At 35.6% G+C, this 18,506-nt stretch overlaps 1 long non-coding RNA gene across 1 annotated transcript; it reads left to right on the forward strand.

Moving 5' to 3' along the window:
* Positions 1-5,793: 5,793 nt before the first annotated feature.
* On the forward strand, positions 5,794-10,111 carry LOC139144097 (uncharacterized). Its single transcript, XR_011554734.1, has 4 exons — positions 5,794-6,347; positions 6,963-7,172; positions 7,725-7,835; positions 8,268-10,111. It is a non-coding gene; the product is annotated as an uncharacterized lncRNA (long non-coding RNA).
* Positions 10,112-18,506: the final 8,395 nt, after the last annotated feature.

Consider the following 18,506-nt stretch of genomic DNA (forward strand, 5'->3'; position numbering starts at 1 on the left):
TAAACTGCCGGTAGAAATGATTCGTAAATATCTCGACTATTTTTTCCATTACCGGACTCGTTGGTGGCTATGATCTTGTGCAGAACACATGGATCATGTTGACAGTCGAAACTTATCGAACTTCATAAGGCAAAAACCGAAAACTGCCGATCGCGATCGCTGTTGACGGGTGATTTGTGACCCTGTCGTGACCTCTACTTTATTAATGCCGTAATCTGGTCGATGATTGGCTTGTAGTCGGAATATATATCATCATAACGAATCGCCAATTTTGGAAATGACCCGGGCTGATAATTATCCGTACTCACGCTTGCACGTATATTCTCATATCACATGGATATTATTTATACCACTTGTATATTGTATATTAAAAGAAGGAGAATTTTGCACAGTCTGACTTCACAAAGTCTGCAATATTTGCTGTTTGCTCTCTGTAACACATAAGGGCCAATATTCGAAAGCTTGAGATCATTTCAATCGTGCTAAGTGATATAAAAGAGCGCTCTCTATTCTCCTTTATACGATAGATTTAATTATTTTGGGTGATTTCAACTCACTGCAGAGACTTGACAGGGAAAATTATAATTTGGTTTAGTGTCTTTTGAAAAATGCAAACGAGTACCAAACACATGATGCCATCCAGAGTAATACTAAATCGAAAAAAGTATGCATGATTTTATATATTGTTTTCTTTTTTTTTATATCTGTCATAGTCAGTTACAGGATGAACTAGATAGTTTTATGCTCATTAAAAAAAATACCTGCACGACCTTTCAAGATCACTGTTGATGCCAAATTAAGAAAGATCCTGTACAGGCTAATAATAAAGATTTTAAAGTTCCTGCGTTTGGTGTCAAAAGAGCTGTGTCTAATGCTTTAAAGGTTTCATATCTCATGCGCTGGATATCAAAGGCCCAATAGCTGTATTAGTCAGAGTTTGCGTTTACGCAAAAATCGTGCGTATTTACGCATTGAAATTGACTCTCTACGCATTTTTTTCATTGTTATGCGTTTTCTATACGCAAAGGATAACACCGAAAGCACTCCCCACGACTGAGCTTAGGCGACAACCAGACGAAATTTGTTGCAACACATTTCTGTCAATCACTCATTTTGTGTGGAAAGTTTCGGATTCTCTGGGCGTTGTCTGAAAAATCGGCATCGTAGTTCACACGTTATCACGTTAGGCACGTTATCATGTCAGCTGTGCCTATGAATTACGTTGCTAATTTTCAGGCGAGCGATAGTTTCTGAAACTTATGACACAAAGTGAGTGATTGACAGAAATGTTGCGACAAATTATATAAATGCCAACCGTGCACGATCATCGCGTCTCGCTGTTCCCAAATTTTGATCAAGCACACATGCAGCATGGCGTCGAAGCAGACAAATCTGTTTTCTTTCAACTTTGCTCTAAGAGTCCGTGAAAAAAATGATTCATCGGTAGAGCTCGTCGGAATCCCGATAAATTTTGAACACTGCAGAAGTGTCTGGATAAGCTGCCATAACTCTAACTTTTGGGTTGCCCGATGTGTTTTGACGGTCGCATGTATACCCTTCGCTGTTACGTTTCAACATTGTTCAAGTTGTTCGATAAACTGTTTTCATTAAAATAATGTTACATCGTACAATCCGAATATGTAGTGTAGGTTTATTCAACGGCACATTGTATTTTGCAGTCAGTTTTTTCATCAATCGAGTGCGGAAGTGAAATTACGCACTCAAATCCAGCCATACGCAATTTTAGCAGGCTAATGCGTATGCCGTACGCGAGGAGAAAAAGTCACCGCGAACACTGTGTATCTTTTAGCATTATTTTAGTGATTTTACTTCCAAACTAAAACAAGTTCACGGAATGTACTCATTGAGGGGTGTTTATACAAGTAAACTGTCCACTGGGACTGCATTTGCAATTTTGAGCAAGATAAATAATAAACGTTTGCCCAAACATAAAATTCCGCCCTCTTGGAATAAAGCAAAAACATGGTACGTCGTGCACATATTCTTTGGAATCTTCACAGAAACAACAGAGTAGTCCAATATAATGCATAGTGCTGAATGTTTTCCACTGGGACATCATCTGCTTTGTTTTCTTTGTAATATTACAAGTTATTAAAAATAGCGGGAAATCAAAGTAACGGTTACATTTTAAATTTACTTGTGCAATTTTTTAGTAGTAGAAGACTATATTCTTTAAATTTGTAGAATTTAAAGAAGACAAGATAAAATAGAAAACCTTTACAAGGTCAACAAATTTCAAAAGTTACAGCTACAGGGGCTTTAAGGTTGTTTTCACTTGTGGTGGAACTGTATGCATGCAGCATATCTTCGACGTTCTGTAGAAGTGTGGATATTTAGTGTCAGACAGGCAAGTAAATGGCTTGCCTTGTATAATTGAAGAAATCTTTAAATTATTTTGATATTCTTTTTGGCCTTGAATATATCTTTAGATGTAAGAGTTGGGATACTTTCCGTCACATTCCGTAGTTTAAAATATACCTTAAAACAAAAGTTTATTCAACGGTAACTTAACAAAGCATATTTGCAAGTAAAAGTCTTTGTTAACATTTTTACCCCTTGTATGCAATGGTTGATGCGCTCGTTAAAATTCAGAAGAGAAGTTACAGAAACTCACGGTAAATACGGACATCAAAGGAACAGTGGTGGATTTCATTGTCATCTTTATCCCTGAATACGTAGTTGACGGATGTTGAACGACTGAAGCTGTCTCCTGGCTCAGACGATGAAATCACACTTATGCCATCAAGCATTGACATATTCGGGGCTGTCCAAAATACGGGCATTTGGTGGTCGGGAGGAATTAAACTTGTCTCTATGCTCTCAGGACACAGGTCTCCCAGCGGTTTCTCTGAATATATTAAGGAAAAACTTTATCTGGAAAATGTGATTCAAATTGTAAATGTCAGAATGCGTATTATTCCTTTCATTGCATCGGCAAAAGTTCTATACGTTATCTGCTGCTATCGTGTCATAAGAATTTTCGATCAAACACATTCAACAGGTGTACTATGTATACTTTAGACAACTATGTTCGTAACTTCTAACTGAATGATGGCGAAATCTGACAGTAAACACGAAGCATACTCGCGGAACACAACAAAAACTTAATCACTTCTTCACGTTGTTGCGGAGAATGTTATTACTGATTCGTACATTCTGCAGTAAAGGTGAACAATATATAAACCACGAGCTTTTAACGATACTGTCAATGTCCTAATTACATTAATTATGTCACAGTTATACATTAAGTGTTTAATCAATGGTGCTCAGCAAACATTATATAATAAACACACATTAACATCACCACCTACCTTCCACTATGATGTCAAAGCTACAAGTAGCGATATTATTTGATGTATCCGCGAATGTACATTCTACCCTTGTATTACCTATTCCACCGCTGTACTCTGATGGTGTACATTTTCCCAGTATATCATCTTGCCTGTCCACATTATCCATTACAGTGATAGTGTTGTAATCGCTAATCGTAATCAATGTCCCCGGCAAAGCTGATGTTGTTATATTTCCGCAAGTGACATTAGGTGCTTCAGCGTCTGCAAACCATAATAACTGAGTGTTATTAAATTCCCTTCTTGCGTGAATGCCAATGTTAAGTACGTATTGTCAGATTTATCCCAGACCGTCCATTATCAATTTTAGGTCACAAATACACATTGTGGTATTATACAAACGACAAAGTCTCCTGATTTCTGTGCCTCACCGTGTTTATTACCATGGTCGATTTTTTTCTTTTTGTGTAATTAATTGTTTACACCAAATAGCAGAACAAGGAATCACAAAAAAACCAACAGTGAGTAAAACGCAATAGCATAAAAATGATGAAATTATTTCATCTTTATGCAAGTTTTACTTACAGCCAGTTCTGTTCTTCCCGCTTTTTATTCGGCACTCGGGCAGATGTGTTACCTTTTACGTTAAGATTTTTACTATTTTAACCCATCGTTAGAAGCTTGTCTATGAGCTATGAGTGAATTGTAACTTTTATTTGGCGCTTTGTACATCACGACACATTTGAAATCCTGTATAAGCTGTATAATTATTTTCAGATGGGAAGTAACACTATAATGCATGTAAGAAGTTTACGATCATGTTTCGTACTGAAGAGACATGTTGCTCTTTCTGCTATGTGTTCTTTAGATGATTTTAGGGAGAGAATTGTAAATGGTGTCAAAGGACGATCAATTCTTCCCTCAGCTACAACAGCTCAACGGCTTTGAAAGTTTAGCTTTTCGAAGACTTTTACAACATAGACTTGGGGTAGGTTTGAATTTCGATGATTATAGTTCTCCGCAAGACCACAATGATTTTGTATTGGACGCAATTATTTTCTAAGTATCATATCATATATTTACGTTATATTGTATACTATGAAGATTTAGGGATGCTGGTCATCTTTTGTATGGATGGCCATGCTACGAACTAAAATTAATTCTCAACGTAATTATTTGTTACAGCTCTTCAACTAGTGTGCTTACACTGGTTAAAGGAAAATGATACAGCTGTTCTGTTACTGTAAGATAGAATGAACAACGTATCAGTATTCGAAAAAGAGACTCTTGGAATGGTCTTAATATATGTCAACTAAATAAATACAGATTTCGATTGTAAAATATGAACTAAGTTGCAAATGAAATATCATTGCCATTTCGAACGAAGTGCATTGCCCATCTGACTCCTGGCATAATCAAACCATGTTGTTAATTGGCCTTTAATGCTCACGGAAAAACACTTTAACCAATACATGCATGTTTTCTTTAGCATAGTGCTTAATCACTCGTGAATTACAAGTATTACTAGTTGACTGACTAAAATCCGTGACAAATATGAAGTCCAGAACAAGCATCGTCAATTCCCAATGAGAAGTTTGTAAAATGATCTGTTCCGGGCTTTTCTTTGTGACGTGAGAACTCGATGGCTATCACATGCATTTTAAATTACTCAGCTTAGTACTTTACCGATTACCAAGTAGCTATCAACTATCTAAACTGCAGCGTACCTCTATGCAGAGGATTGTTATTAACTTATGTCTCCAAATAAGATCACCATGCCAGGTTCGTACTTCTTTTTTGTAACTGACTTTTCGACGGAAAATCTGTCATCTTTCTCAATTTGAGACACTGACAACAGAAATTTCGCTCACAAATATCTACGGTAAACGACTACTAAATCGGCGACAAATGTTTTTAATCATCTAACCTCCTAAATGTTTTGATGACAGGCATGAAGATCGTATATTGAACTGTGATTTAACATATTCGTTACATAGAGGAATCTAAAATATCCAAGGAAATAGCAACACAGGCAGCTATCAACGATTCTACGCCAGACTACATTCTATCTTGTAACCTGTTGGACATGTTCCTGACTCTGAGTTCAAGCTGAAAAAAACAGCCAAGCATGCAACATTGATAAAAATTGTCCGCTTTGTTAAGGACGGGGACTATGTACGAAAATCGACGTCTGCGCAGGTGTTGCGCAATATTTATGTCGTAACAGAGTGAGCTAAATATCGCAAAAAGAGATTATTTGCGACATCTTAAATTTAGGCTGTGTTACGCATAAATGAAGGTAAACGTATTAACTTGATGATGGTTTGTTATGAATGATCAAATTAATTATGTGACGATAAAATATTGTAAATTTCCACGATATTGGCATCGATGTGATCGATTTAAGAAGGTACCGTAAATGGACTGGACCCTGCGTATCATACCGCCATTAGCCATCAAACTACGTCGCGCTATCAGTGAAACCATGGTGAAACTATGTCGTTTGGTCGTGCCAGTCAGCTGAAAGTCACAGGTAGATTCACTACCAAAGGAACACAAAACAGAGCCAGAAGAGTTTGTGAGGCCTCAAGGATAAATGGCAATCCTCTAGTCATGAAAATTTAAAATCTGATACTCTTGTCGAGTCGACTGCGGCCACAACGGCTGACGACCATTGCTATGTTTGCTCGTGCAACTCGGTTCCGGAACCCATATGAAGTAGTCATATGTGAATATGATGAAGTCTACGATCCTTGGCGGCCAACAACCTACAGTGCCACGAGGAGAGATGGTAGGCGAATTGTTGATCTTGGTATCCTTGCAGATGGTTTATCTGGCTGCAAGCAATGCAGCCTGGCGTTACGGATGACCGACACTATGAGCGAGACTCGTCATGGTCTGGGCATGGAAAAACTGGGTAGCTGGCTGCTTGTCAGGTGTTGCAACCCCATTTGTAATTTTGTCAACGTTATTCCCTTGGCCTGAGACACGGACCAAATAAAACGATTTTGGATGTAAATACCAAACTTGCAATTGGTAAGTACGAATTTTTTACTTTTTTTGTTTCATGCACGCGCGCGAGTGCCAAGTCTCACGTTTACCTCAAAGCGAACAGATGGCTTGATAATATAGTCAGTGCACAGAAACGCTAGTTTTCCATAAGCTGACAGTAATACTGGACTGGTCATAATGCGACTCAAGTGTTATATTTATGCCAGAATTACAAACATTGTTTCAAACCAGCCCAGTGATCATGTGATGTGGATCGAGTTAGCATCAATCTACACATTGCTTATGGTCATGGCACATATTTATAGAATTTTTCAGGACAATGAAACTACCGTTACTTCCTTTCATAGTGTCATCAATTTGGATCTGTCTAGCCACTCTAGGAAGCTATTTATGTAGTTCTTCTTATCGCAAATGTACCCTGAAGTGTTGGCTTTTGAAGTTGTATTCTCACACTTTCCCTGGACATGAAGTATAATTACTTCTATTCTGTGAGATTTTGGTAAATACAAGAAATTGTATCTTATGACCATAAATAATTTCAAACTGGAGTCGAGACAGCCCATTCAGTTAACAATACAACAAAAATATTTCAAAAATTTATACTGATGTCATTGTAAGCTTGTCATTGTTTTGCCATAGGTAAATGAACGGATTGTCATGTCTCCAGGGAAGTATTGTGTGTCACGTGCGTCCTATCTGGATAATCAAGAAAGAAAGAGACGGATGAAGAGCCAGACCCGGTGTGCCAAAAAACATCGTATCAAGCTGAAGGCAACAAGTGTTTACAACGGAGTGTCCAAGAACTCCGTGAAGGTGACACATACACAACAGGAATTGACCTTGTTCAAAGTAATTACTTGTTTAATCTTGTTTATAATTGATTTGAATGAAAGTTTGGATTCAGATAGATGTACATGTAGATGAATGATTTTAGAATCAATGTAAAATGACTCTAAATTGCTAATAGTTGAATGCTTGTATTGATATGGCTCCCTGCATATACTGACTTACCTTTCAACTCAATGTCATAAAACTGATGAAACATGTGCATGAAGTTTGTAGTAAGTTTGACATTTACTGATGTGGTAATATTGTAAATGAACACACAAAAACCTAATGCTTACATTATGACATGTACCATTTCATCTACAAGTGTGCACATAGTCATTGAGTGACCTGATGTACTCTATCATTTGCTGGATGGCAATTTTTTTATTTGCATAATTGTAGAACTAGTTACTCAGTTCATGTCTGCTTAAAGTTTGTGATTTGCCAAATACCTAAAACATTTAGCCATGGACCATAGGCTGTACTATTTTGTGAATATTCTGTTTCATTAGAAGTAAAAATGAATCATTCATTCTCATATATTTTATCTGTATGTTTCTATTTTTTATTCAGAAACCCAAGATATACAGGAGATACCTTCCCTCTCTACAGAACCTGTTCCACAACCAATAGAATTGACTGATCAACCTGTAGTGTATTTTGACCTGGAGACTGCTGGATCAGGTAGGTGTTGTTGTTATCAATGTGATAATACGTGTTGTTTAATCTGATATTGCAATCATTTCACTACTTCATCGCAATACCTTTAGAGGCTACAAAGGCTATTGAACTGTACACACACTGATCAATCATTAAACTGAAGCAATTTTTACTGGAAACAGAACAAGTTCATCCATGATTCAAATTTCTGACAGCATTATTTTAATGATCATGACTTGCTTATCAAAATCAGCAATGGTTTACAGACAATAGTTAGATGACATTATTTTCATACCAACAAGACAATCAATGCCTCAAGTGTCAGTTTCAGTTTATTACTCATCTCCCAGGGCAAAGTCTGACTCAGCAAATGAAATTTTCATTGAAATTTACTGTAATCCAAAATAACATAAACAAATTATCTTGCCATTTGTCATGAGTTTTTTTCTTTTTCAGCAAGAACATCACACATAACACAGCTTGCAGCTGTTGGACCAAAGGGTGTCTGAATGTGTATGTGATACCTAGGATTCCAATAAGTGAACCAGCATCAAGAGTGACCGGTCTGGCAATGAAAAATGGAATCCTAACACAGAATGGAAAACCTGTCAGTGCAGTACCTGTAAAACAAGCATTGTTGACATTGTGTGACTTTCTTGGACCAGAACCGTGTATTCTGGTTGGACATAACATCAAGTCATTTGATTGTAGAGTTTTATATAATGCTGCTGTAGCACAGATATGGTTGATCAATTGTCTTCACACATTACTGGCTTTGTTGATTGGTATAAAGTCTTTAAGACCTCATATCCTGATTGTGAAAAGTACTCACAAGTTGAGCTTGTTCAAATTTGTAGGAGAAAGTTACAGTGCACATGATGCTTTAGCAGATGTGAAAGGTTTCAAAAACTTATTGAAAAGGTACAGCCATCTTTTGATGAGTTTACATTTACATGGGAGTTTGTGAGGGAGTCTGTAGAGCATGCAAAGGCAACAAGCCTAAACATGCAAACCTTGCATACTCTTGTACTCAAAGGGTGTATAAGTAAATGTATGTGTAAGAAAATTGCAAGCAGTGGCCTTGCTATGGGCCATTTAGAGCTTGCATTCCACAGGAAAGGTGAAGAAGGCATTGAATTGTTGTTGAAAGTGAAAAATCAAAATAGAAAAGAAAGGGTGACAAAATCAAAACAAGTTATCAATAATATTTGTAAATTTTTCTCTCACAGAATCAATACTGTATGTCTAGCATCATAACTTTGAAATTTATGGAAAACTCCATGCTGACTTGTGTTAGATATTTGATACTTTAACTGTTAAAGTTCTCCTGACATGACAAACCCATCTCAATTGCATTAGCAAACTTAAGTATAAATAATAGGTGAAATAATTCATTACTGTTGAAAACTGTATCGTTGACCCTAGAATAAACACTTTTTCTCCCAATCACAGCGATTTGAAAGAACACACCTAAAGACCTGAAGTGCTCTTTTGGTGATCTTACAATACGGAAGTGACGCAAATACAAACACAGTACCGCTGAGCCTAGCCAAGACTGTAGACGTCCCTAGAATTTGGAAGATTACCATGTTCAAAAAGTTCTGACATGCCAAATTGCTGTATATGTATCGCAGCAGAGTGCTCAATGTTTCCAAGTGATATCATCCTTCTCCATCCATACATGTGTCACAAAAAGTTATTCTCTACAGAACTCACCAGAGCTGTGTCAACCGCTGGTATAAATATTCGTTTAACAGGTCCCTAGGATGACCTTAGTGAGATAATTTCATACAGTCAGGAAATACTAAATTTTGTATCAATGTCTATAGTAGCTTCAGAGACTTTGGTCCTATGTTATCCTCAGCTGGTTTGGAAATGTCACTCATGTCAACACTCTGTTCACTAACGTAGTCATTCCGGTATTCAAATTACTAATTTTTCTTATAACTTCAAATCATTTTACACATTGGAATATCTATTTGCATATAAACCAGTCATTTTGAGGTCATTTACAGGTCATGCAGAGCTGTTGAGACAATACTGAAAGACTTTGTAGAATATTTATTGTACATACTATACTTGGTATTATGGCATCTAACTATGCCTTACTTAACAATCTATTGTATCTTGAAATACTTTTAGTGTGTATGCACAGTTGGCTTGGTGATTCATTCTCCATCTTTTAATCACTCCAGAGCAAATAAGTAAATACAGCATAATATTTATAAAATATTGATATAAAATATTTATCATATAATATAGATTATACAAGAAGATATCATACTATGATGTAAGTATATATGAAGTAAGCAATAAAGCAACATTATCAATCAGTCAAACCCTGCTTATGCTCTTTTTTCTACACTTGTGTAGAGGACTCCCTGTAACTCAAAAAATAACACTTGAAACTTCCTCAATATTTATTGACATATAACCAATGCAACAACATAAGCAAAAATCAGAAAAATGACAATATTCTCTGATAATTTTTGAGCATGTACTTTGCTAAACCCTTTTCCCTCTTGTTTTTGTTGACATAATTGATCAAAGAAACTATATATTCAAAAATCAGAAAAATGACAATATTCCATGACAGGTTTTGAGCATGTTCCTTTGCTGAAAGTGTCAAAATGTGAGAAAAGGCCCTTTTTGTTAAAAAAAACCCATGGGGTAGGGGTACTTTAGGGACCCTCAAACTTCAAAAGTAGCATGGGAACTCCACTTTTTCTGTTGATATTTATTGACATAATTGATCAGAGCATATTACATTCAAAAATAAGAAAAATGACGATATTCCTGACAGGTTTTGAGCATTTTTCTTGCTGAAATTATCAAAATGTGAAAAAAGGCCCCTATTCAGCTGTGGGAAAAAACATGGAGTAGGGGTATTTTAGGGACCCTCTAACTTCAAAAGTAGCACGGGGACCACCCTTTTTCTGTTTATTTTTGTTGACATAATTGTTCAGAGCACAATATATCAAAAACCAGAAAAATGACAATATTCCCTGACAGGTTTTGAGCATGATCCTTGCTGAAATTATCAAAATGGGAGAAAAAGGCCCCTTTGTAGTTGAAATAGCATGGGTTAGGGTAATATAGGACCCCCTAACTCAAAAAGTAGCATGGGGACCCCCCTTTTTCTGTTTATTTTTGTTGACATAATTGTTCAGAGCACAATATATTCAAAAACCAGAAAAATGACAATATTCCCTGATAGGTTTTGAGCCAGATCTTTAGTGAAACCAGCAAAATATACGAACAACAGGCCTGTCAGTAGTTGAAAAAGCATGGGGTTAGGGTGCCTTACGAGCCCCTAACTCAAAAAGTAGCATGGGAACCCCCCTTTTTCTGTTAATATTTGTTGATATAACTGATCAGAGCACAATGTATGAAAAAATCAGAAAAATGACAATATTCCCTGACAAGATTTGCGCATGTTCTTTGCTGAAAGTATCAAAATGTGAGAAAAGGTCCCTTAACACTTAAAATAGCATAGGTTGGGGTACTTTAGGACCCCCTAACTCAGAAGTAGCACGGAACCCCCCTTTTTCTGTTTATTTTTGTTAATATAATTGATCAGGCCACAACATATGCAAAAATCAGGAAATTGACAATACTTTTAATTTTGAGTAGACCTCCACCTTAAGCAGTCGCGTCCACGTCCAATGTCGCGCGCGTACAGCTATATTTAGTAACAAACCTGCAACCGTAGCAAAGGGCACGAAATTATTGACTCTATGAAAAGATTTGATCCAAAAATGTAGGTCTGACGTACCTTTAAAAGTGATGTCAAACTCGCAGGCAGCATTGTTGCCAGATTGGTCTTTGAATACACATCTAACATCTGTCGTTCCAGCGTAGAAAGTACCATTTAATGTCGGTGTACACTCACGACTGATGAGATTATCTTCATCTACGTTGTCTGTGACGACGATCGAAATAAATCTATGTACGTGTAGTTGACACCAGGCAGTGTTATTCTTGTGACGTCATCACATGTTGGAGTTGGCGGTTCCACATCTAATTACGAAAATGTAAAAAATATATATTTCGTGCAATTACTTATTGGTACCTTGACAAACGAAGGCAATTTTAATATGACCAAATGTAGCTCTTTACTGTATTGTAAGAACAGTCCCTGCCACAAATAATAATAGCAGTATTCCGTCAGTCGAGCTAGAAATGACATTTTTAAGATAGTCTAAAACAGCACTTTGTGAAATAAATAAAAGTACAGGAGCGACAACAATTTTATCGTTAGAATTGCAAATAACCACCCATTTTTTATTAGGAAATCGAATCATTGATAAAAGGACACCTTCTGTAATGCAAGTACAGTTATGCGTTTGTTGTTAGAGTAGCATAATATAATCCGATGTAACGCACAAGTACTTTGCCTCATCCTTTGGAGGATCATTATTACCATAGCATTTAACAATGTCTTGTTCAAGATGCTTTTCAAATGGTTTTAGCAGAAAAAGATGAATGTAATAGCGAAGAAACCTGTATTGACACCTTCCTCAGTTTCTACATAATCATATTTTAACTCAGGAACAAATGATTTACGACGAGAGCTTCACCCATCAAAAATTTAAAACCAACCTTTCTATTTCTTTTCAATAACAAGCAATGGATCCTATATTAAACTGTGACTTTTTACATAAATTACAAAACACATATAAAAGACAAAAGAGACTACAACAAAAATGTATAGGCGAGTAAAAGTTGCCACATCCTATCTTGCGACCTGATATCGATGGAAGCGATATGGAATTGATTTGAAGAAGAATCCGACTGAAAAATATGGACGTACCATCAACAGTGACGACAAACTCGCAGGTGGCGTCGTTGTCAGATCTGTCTTTGAATATACATCTAACATCTGTCGTTCCAGCGTAGAAAGTACCATGTAATGTCGGCGTACACTCACGACTGATAAGATTTTCTTCATCTACATTGTCTGTGACGACGATCGGAAATGAATCTATGTACGCGTAGTTGATACCAGGCAGCGTTATTCTTGTGACGTTATCACACGTTGGAGTTGGCGATTCCACATCTAATTAATACAATACAGAATATATTGCATTTTCAGCCGACGATTCGTAGTTCCTCGGCCAACAGAAACCATTTTGATTTTGATGTAATATGAAATTAGTTAATTCATTTTGTCACAATTATGATATTATTATTATTTGAAAAAATCGAACAACCAGAATTATATAAAAATATCTTCTCATTTTTTCCTTCAACGTCTCGTCACAATGAAAATGTATACGAAACTAAAGGTGTAGGGATCAAATCTTGACACTGGTGGGTTCGTTATTGTCTTATTTACGTTTTATTCAAAGGGAAACCTAATTCCAGCTAATTTCGCCATCTATACACGATCTTGTGTACACCTTAATAATACACAGACCAGAATCGCCTTTTATTTTTTCTTTCGTTTTGATTTCTCATTGTATGATCTGTTATATGCAAAATTGTTACCGTTGTGCGGTAGGGTGAGAAAATGATTCGAGAAAAAACAAACACGATGTTCGATTTTACCATTTTCCCATGAAATAGCAAGTTTAAAGGAGCGAGACAAAGTGGTTGTTGCAATTTCTTAAAACCTAAAACTTATGCATAGAAGGCAGCTGACCTCTCCCCTACCGAGACCATATATTTTCAGAAAGCTGGGTATTTAAAATTTGTCTCTTTATACCCACTTTCTTTGAACAATGGAAATAAGTGCTTATTTTTCATAAAATGCGATTTTCAGCATTACGTTGTTTACATGAAGATAACTTTGCGAGGCGATTTCCGATTGTCAAAGTCTTACACGAAACCAATTAATTTTGTATTTCGTACCTCCTCTCGTTTTCGATTAAGGTGGTTGGAGAGGCTATTTTGCACCAATTCTTTTCTCAGAGTTAATGTCAAGTTTCAAGTGTTAGAATCAAGATATTTAGTTCCAATTTTCAGGATAACTCCCTTAGTTAATATTTTCTGCAAAGAATATAAAAATTGTATATTTGCAGCCATGATTTTGAAATATGACACCAGTAAATACTAAAATTTAATTTTTCATATTTTTTTACATATTTGAATTTAATAATAATTGGATAGTATTAATATTACCAAATTAGTTATAAATATGTAGACACTATTTATTGTAAGATTTGTACGGCAGGATTTGTAAATAAAATTTGTTTTTATGATTTTACATGGGTTTATATATCAAAAAATTATTAAAATTCTTTCAAATTTCAAAATGTGATTTTTTCAAAAAGTACTTCAAATACAGGAAAATTGTGCCGTACAAATCTTATCTGTAACCTTGTTAATAGGCTGTAAAAATTCCATGTCCATATCTCATTTCAAAGTTGGATTAAATTGGTATACAATTATGTAGGAAAACTGTTATTCTGTCAAAAATGTTGAAAACAAGCCATATTTGCACCCCTCTTTTGAAGTCATAGAGCTGTTTCTTTTTGGTTAATCTCACTTTTGACACCTCTTTGACACTCAAAGAATCTAAAAATGCATTTATAATAGCAGTCACTCACTCTGAATGCAAGCACCGCCTTGCCAAACTTTCCTGAAAAACAGCAAATAATTACTTTCCCTTTTTAAACATTTTATCAAAAGCTAGGGGACCTCTACCATAGTAAATACACTAAGGACTCCCCAACTTCTTCTAATTTGGTCAGTTTTTCAGATGTTTCAACAGGCTATAACTCTGCAATGCCTTTGTGCCCAATGTCTATTTTTTTATTCCACAGAGAATGTTGACTACTTTAAAATTTTAATAGTTTTGTTGAAGTTTATAACTGACGCTCTAGCCTTTCCAACCACCTTAATAGGCTTCTAAAACTTGGCTTTTAATAGCTAACTGAATGCTCTAGATTGAATCATACCTCGTTGCTGATCTGGGCGGTAAATCAAAAAGGCTGTTTTTGAGGGAAGGTAATAGGAAAATACGTGTGAAACTTTAACACAATTCTTTCGGAGCGTCTCAAGATTAAAGTATTCGGAAGTTTGTAAAATGCGTTCGTTATAAAGCCGAAAAATAAACAGATTGAAATAAATAGCCTGTAAATGAAATTCCACAAAAACAGTGCCATATATTATGAAGCAATGCAAAAATGGTTGCGTCAAACTTTGCCTACAGTTTGTTTTCTAGATTTTTCTGGCGATCCGAAACACATTTTGAAAGAAAAGAGAAGCTTTTGCCATTCGTGAGATAAGTATAAAAGCCGTCAAATTTCGTGAAAAAATAAATTTGACAGAATATATCGCCACTTTGGTACCTCTCAACCTGAAGGTGACTAACAAAAAAGTCGGGCGAGGTGATCACCTGTTGAAAATTGTAAAAGGTGCAAAGTTGTGGTTTACACATATCAAGGATAATTTTTTTATCATGTTTCCTATAAAATGCGAGAATGTCAAAGAACTGTAAGAAATCAAACTTCATCCAATGGATGTGCTATTACATTCAATATGTACTTTGTAGTGGATAAAAGAGAGAATATAATTTATATTGTCGGCAGCTGAAATGAGTGATATTTTAATGACAGAATGTTTCAGTAATTTCGTTTGAGTCTAATAAATATGACTTCACGTATTTACGGTATTTCATGTGCCGTGCAACGCGCTTTTGACTTAGTATAGAGTATACTAGTAGTCGTTTGACAATTAGCCTTCTTGAACAAGATCTTTTCTGCAAACGTTTTCTTCCGCATATTATACACAAAGGTAATCGAAGCTTTAATTTAGTGCAAAATGAATGACTGCTAGTATTTTGAAAGACATGTTTTATATTGTGCATATAAACTAAACTTGATTAGGTTGAAAAGATTTTTATTTTCGTAAAAAATAACGCTGTGTGTATTGACAGGCGCATGTCAAGGGGCAAATCGAGGCTACACGACTAGTGAGACATTTTTCGATAAATAGTCATCGATTTTTGTAAAACAACAAGCTTATAATCGCCACTTATGTTCAAATCATTGTTAACAGCATAACCAGATATGAACTGTAAATGCTCACGTGTTTCATTATATATTGCAGTTATGTGTAAATTTGAACCTTTGCCACATGTTTGCAACTTCATTGAAAGTATTATGATCAACATAATGAACAACATTCACCGCCGATTAACTCTATAGGTCATTAAGTATTCAAATATACTATTAGCTGAAATAAAAATAATTAATTTCTTTGACTGCTGTCATTGTATCACCACTTTACATAGCAAGTGTAATTGCCTTTGGTCAAGTCCTTCAAACTATATATTCCAAACTTTGACAGCTCATTAGATATGCAAACTATAAATTAGCTGAAATGAAAACGTAAGTGCAAAATGACTTCCAATATTGGTATAATCTTGTATAATCATCAATGTACATAGCATGTTATGCCAACTTTGATTAAATAAATCCAAGTATATATCCCTAATTAGGAAAGTTCATTAAATACACAAATTAGGAATTGGCTGAAGCAAAAATGCTTAATGCCTTTCAATAATGTTAGCCTACATAATAGTATATTTAATGTACATAGCAAGTTTCATCAATTTTGGTCATGTAAATTCAAATACATATCCCTAATTTCAAAAATTCATTAAATATGCAAATTAGGAGCTGGATGAAGTAAAAATGCTTAATGACTTTCAATAATGTCGTATCCTAGTATCTTTAATGTACATAGCAAGTTTCGTCAACTTTGGTCTGGTCAATACAGATGAATATCCCAGATTATGAAAGTTCATTAAATATGCAAATAAGGAATTGGCTAAAGTTCAAATGCTTAATGACTTTCAATAATGTTCTATCATAGTATCTTTAATGTACATAGCCAGTTTCATCAACTTTGGTCTCGTCAATTCAGATCAATACCCCTAATTAGGAAAGTTCATAAAATATGCAAATTAGGAATTGGCAGATGTAAAAATGCTTAATGACATTTAATAATGTTCTATCATAGTATCTTTAATGTACATAGCAAGTTTCATCAATTTTGGTCTTGTAACTTCAAATAAATATCTTTAATTTCAAAAGGCCATTAAATATGCAAATTAGGATTTGGATGAAGTAAAAATGCTTAATGACTTTCAATAATGTAACATCATAGTATCTTCAATATGCATACCAAGTTTCGTCAATTTTGATCAAGTAAATTCAGATATATACTCCTAATTAGGAAATTTCATTAAACATGCAAATTAGTAATTATCTTTCACGTCACCCCTTAATGTCTTTCAAAGCTGATATATCTTGGTGTGATCAACATTTGTAGCGAATCTCATCAAATTATGTGCAGTCGTTGTCAATATATATCAGTTTTTTCTAAAATCATTAATTATGCAAATGAGCAAAAAGTAAGCAAGCCACACCCACCAAAAACTAATCAGTTCTTGCCATTTGCAAACTGAATCTATGTACCAGATTTGATTCTGATCTGATGAGCCATTTTTGAGATATCGAGCACACAGACAGACAGACAGACAGACAGACAGACAGACAGACAGACAGACAGACAGACAGACAGACATCGCTGCGACATATGCTCACGTGTGTTAACACGTGAACAAAAAACACAGCAAATAAGACGCGCTTTCAACAATTTCAAGTTTTGCTTTGGAGTACATTGGTCTATGTGTAAAGCTAGATGCTGACTTTGGCAATATGCTATATACAGCATTGAAAAAAGCACATAGGTTTTTGGAAATTGAAGAGTATTATCCGTAACCATTAATACTCTCCGAAAAACCTATATGCTTTTTCTTCGAATGCTCTATACATCGTTTCGAAGCAATAATTCATGACAATCGATAATGAGAAATGTATTTCAGAGTACAAAATCCAGACAGCAATATAAAGATTATCGCACGAGACACTGTTATGCACTGTCTCGGCGTATGTGTTGTCGATAGTCATCGCCCGTCACTTCGTGACATTAGGTTCCACACACTATTTTCAATGGTCTGCTGGAAGGTACCATTTGGTAAAAAATCAGGATTTAAATGGGTATCAACGTGAAAATTCATTTAAGATGAGTACGATCAGTGAACATTTTGATTAGCCTTTGTATCTGTGATCGTATGATGACAACGCGTCTTGGGACACACGCTTATCCGTTGTGATAATAGACGTCCAAAGATTCTTTGAAATTTAGTTTTCTTATCGCAGTATTACAACTAATCCATGATTGACATTAAAGTGATGTTGTACAACACAACATCCGGCATAACGAATGTATGATCGACTCCCGCTTGTCCCGTCATGGAAGGAAGGAGTCCAAAGGCAAAATCCTTGATATTTGTACACATCGCGGTATATTATCCTGGTTTTCTACTATAAACAATGAATCGGATGGAAGCACAGTTAAAACTTTATAGGTTTTTAAAAATCGGCGGGTATTTTGTTTAAAAAGTCTCGACGGTCTTCAACATTCGATGCTGCTGACAGGTGCTCGTGAGTAGTTTCGATTTGTCACAGGCACCAGTGCCCTAGGTAGTCTAGTAGGATCGATCGATTTTCTGCTCAATCTATCCATCCTGTTCTCGATCTGCCTGCCACTGTAACCTAATTACTCCCAAGGTGTGAAAGAGAATCACTCAATATACACAATATCCAGGTTTTAACTGGACGTGCGCTCACACAAAACATTCAAAACTACACTTCCATATACCTTGTTGGATCAGAAATT

Source organism: Ptychodera flava, chromosome 11 (assembly GCF_041260155.1).
Source record: "Ptychodera flava strain L36383 chromosome 11, AS_Pfla_20210202, whole genome shotgun sequence".
Classification (NCBI taxonomy): domain Eukaryota; kingdom Metazoa; phylum Hemichordata; class Enteropneusta; family Ptychoderidae; genus Ptychodera; species Ptychodera flava.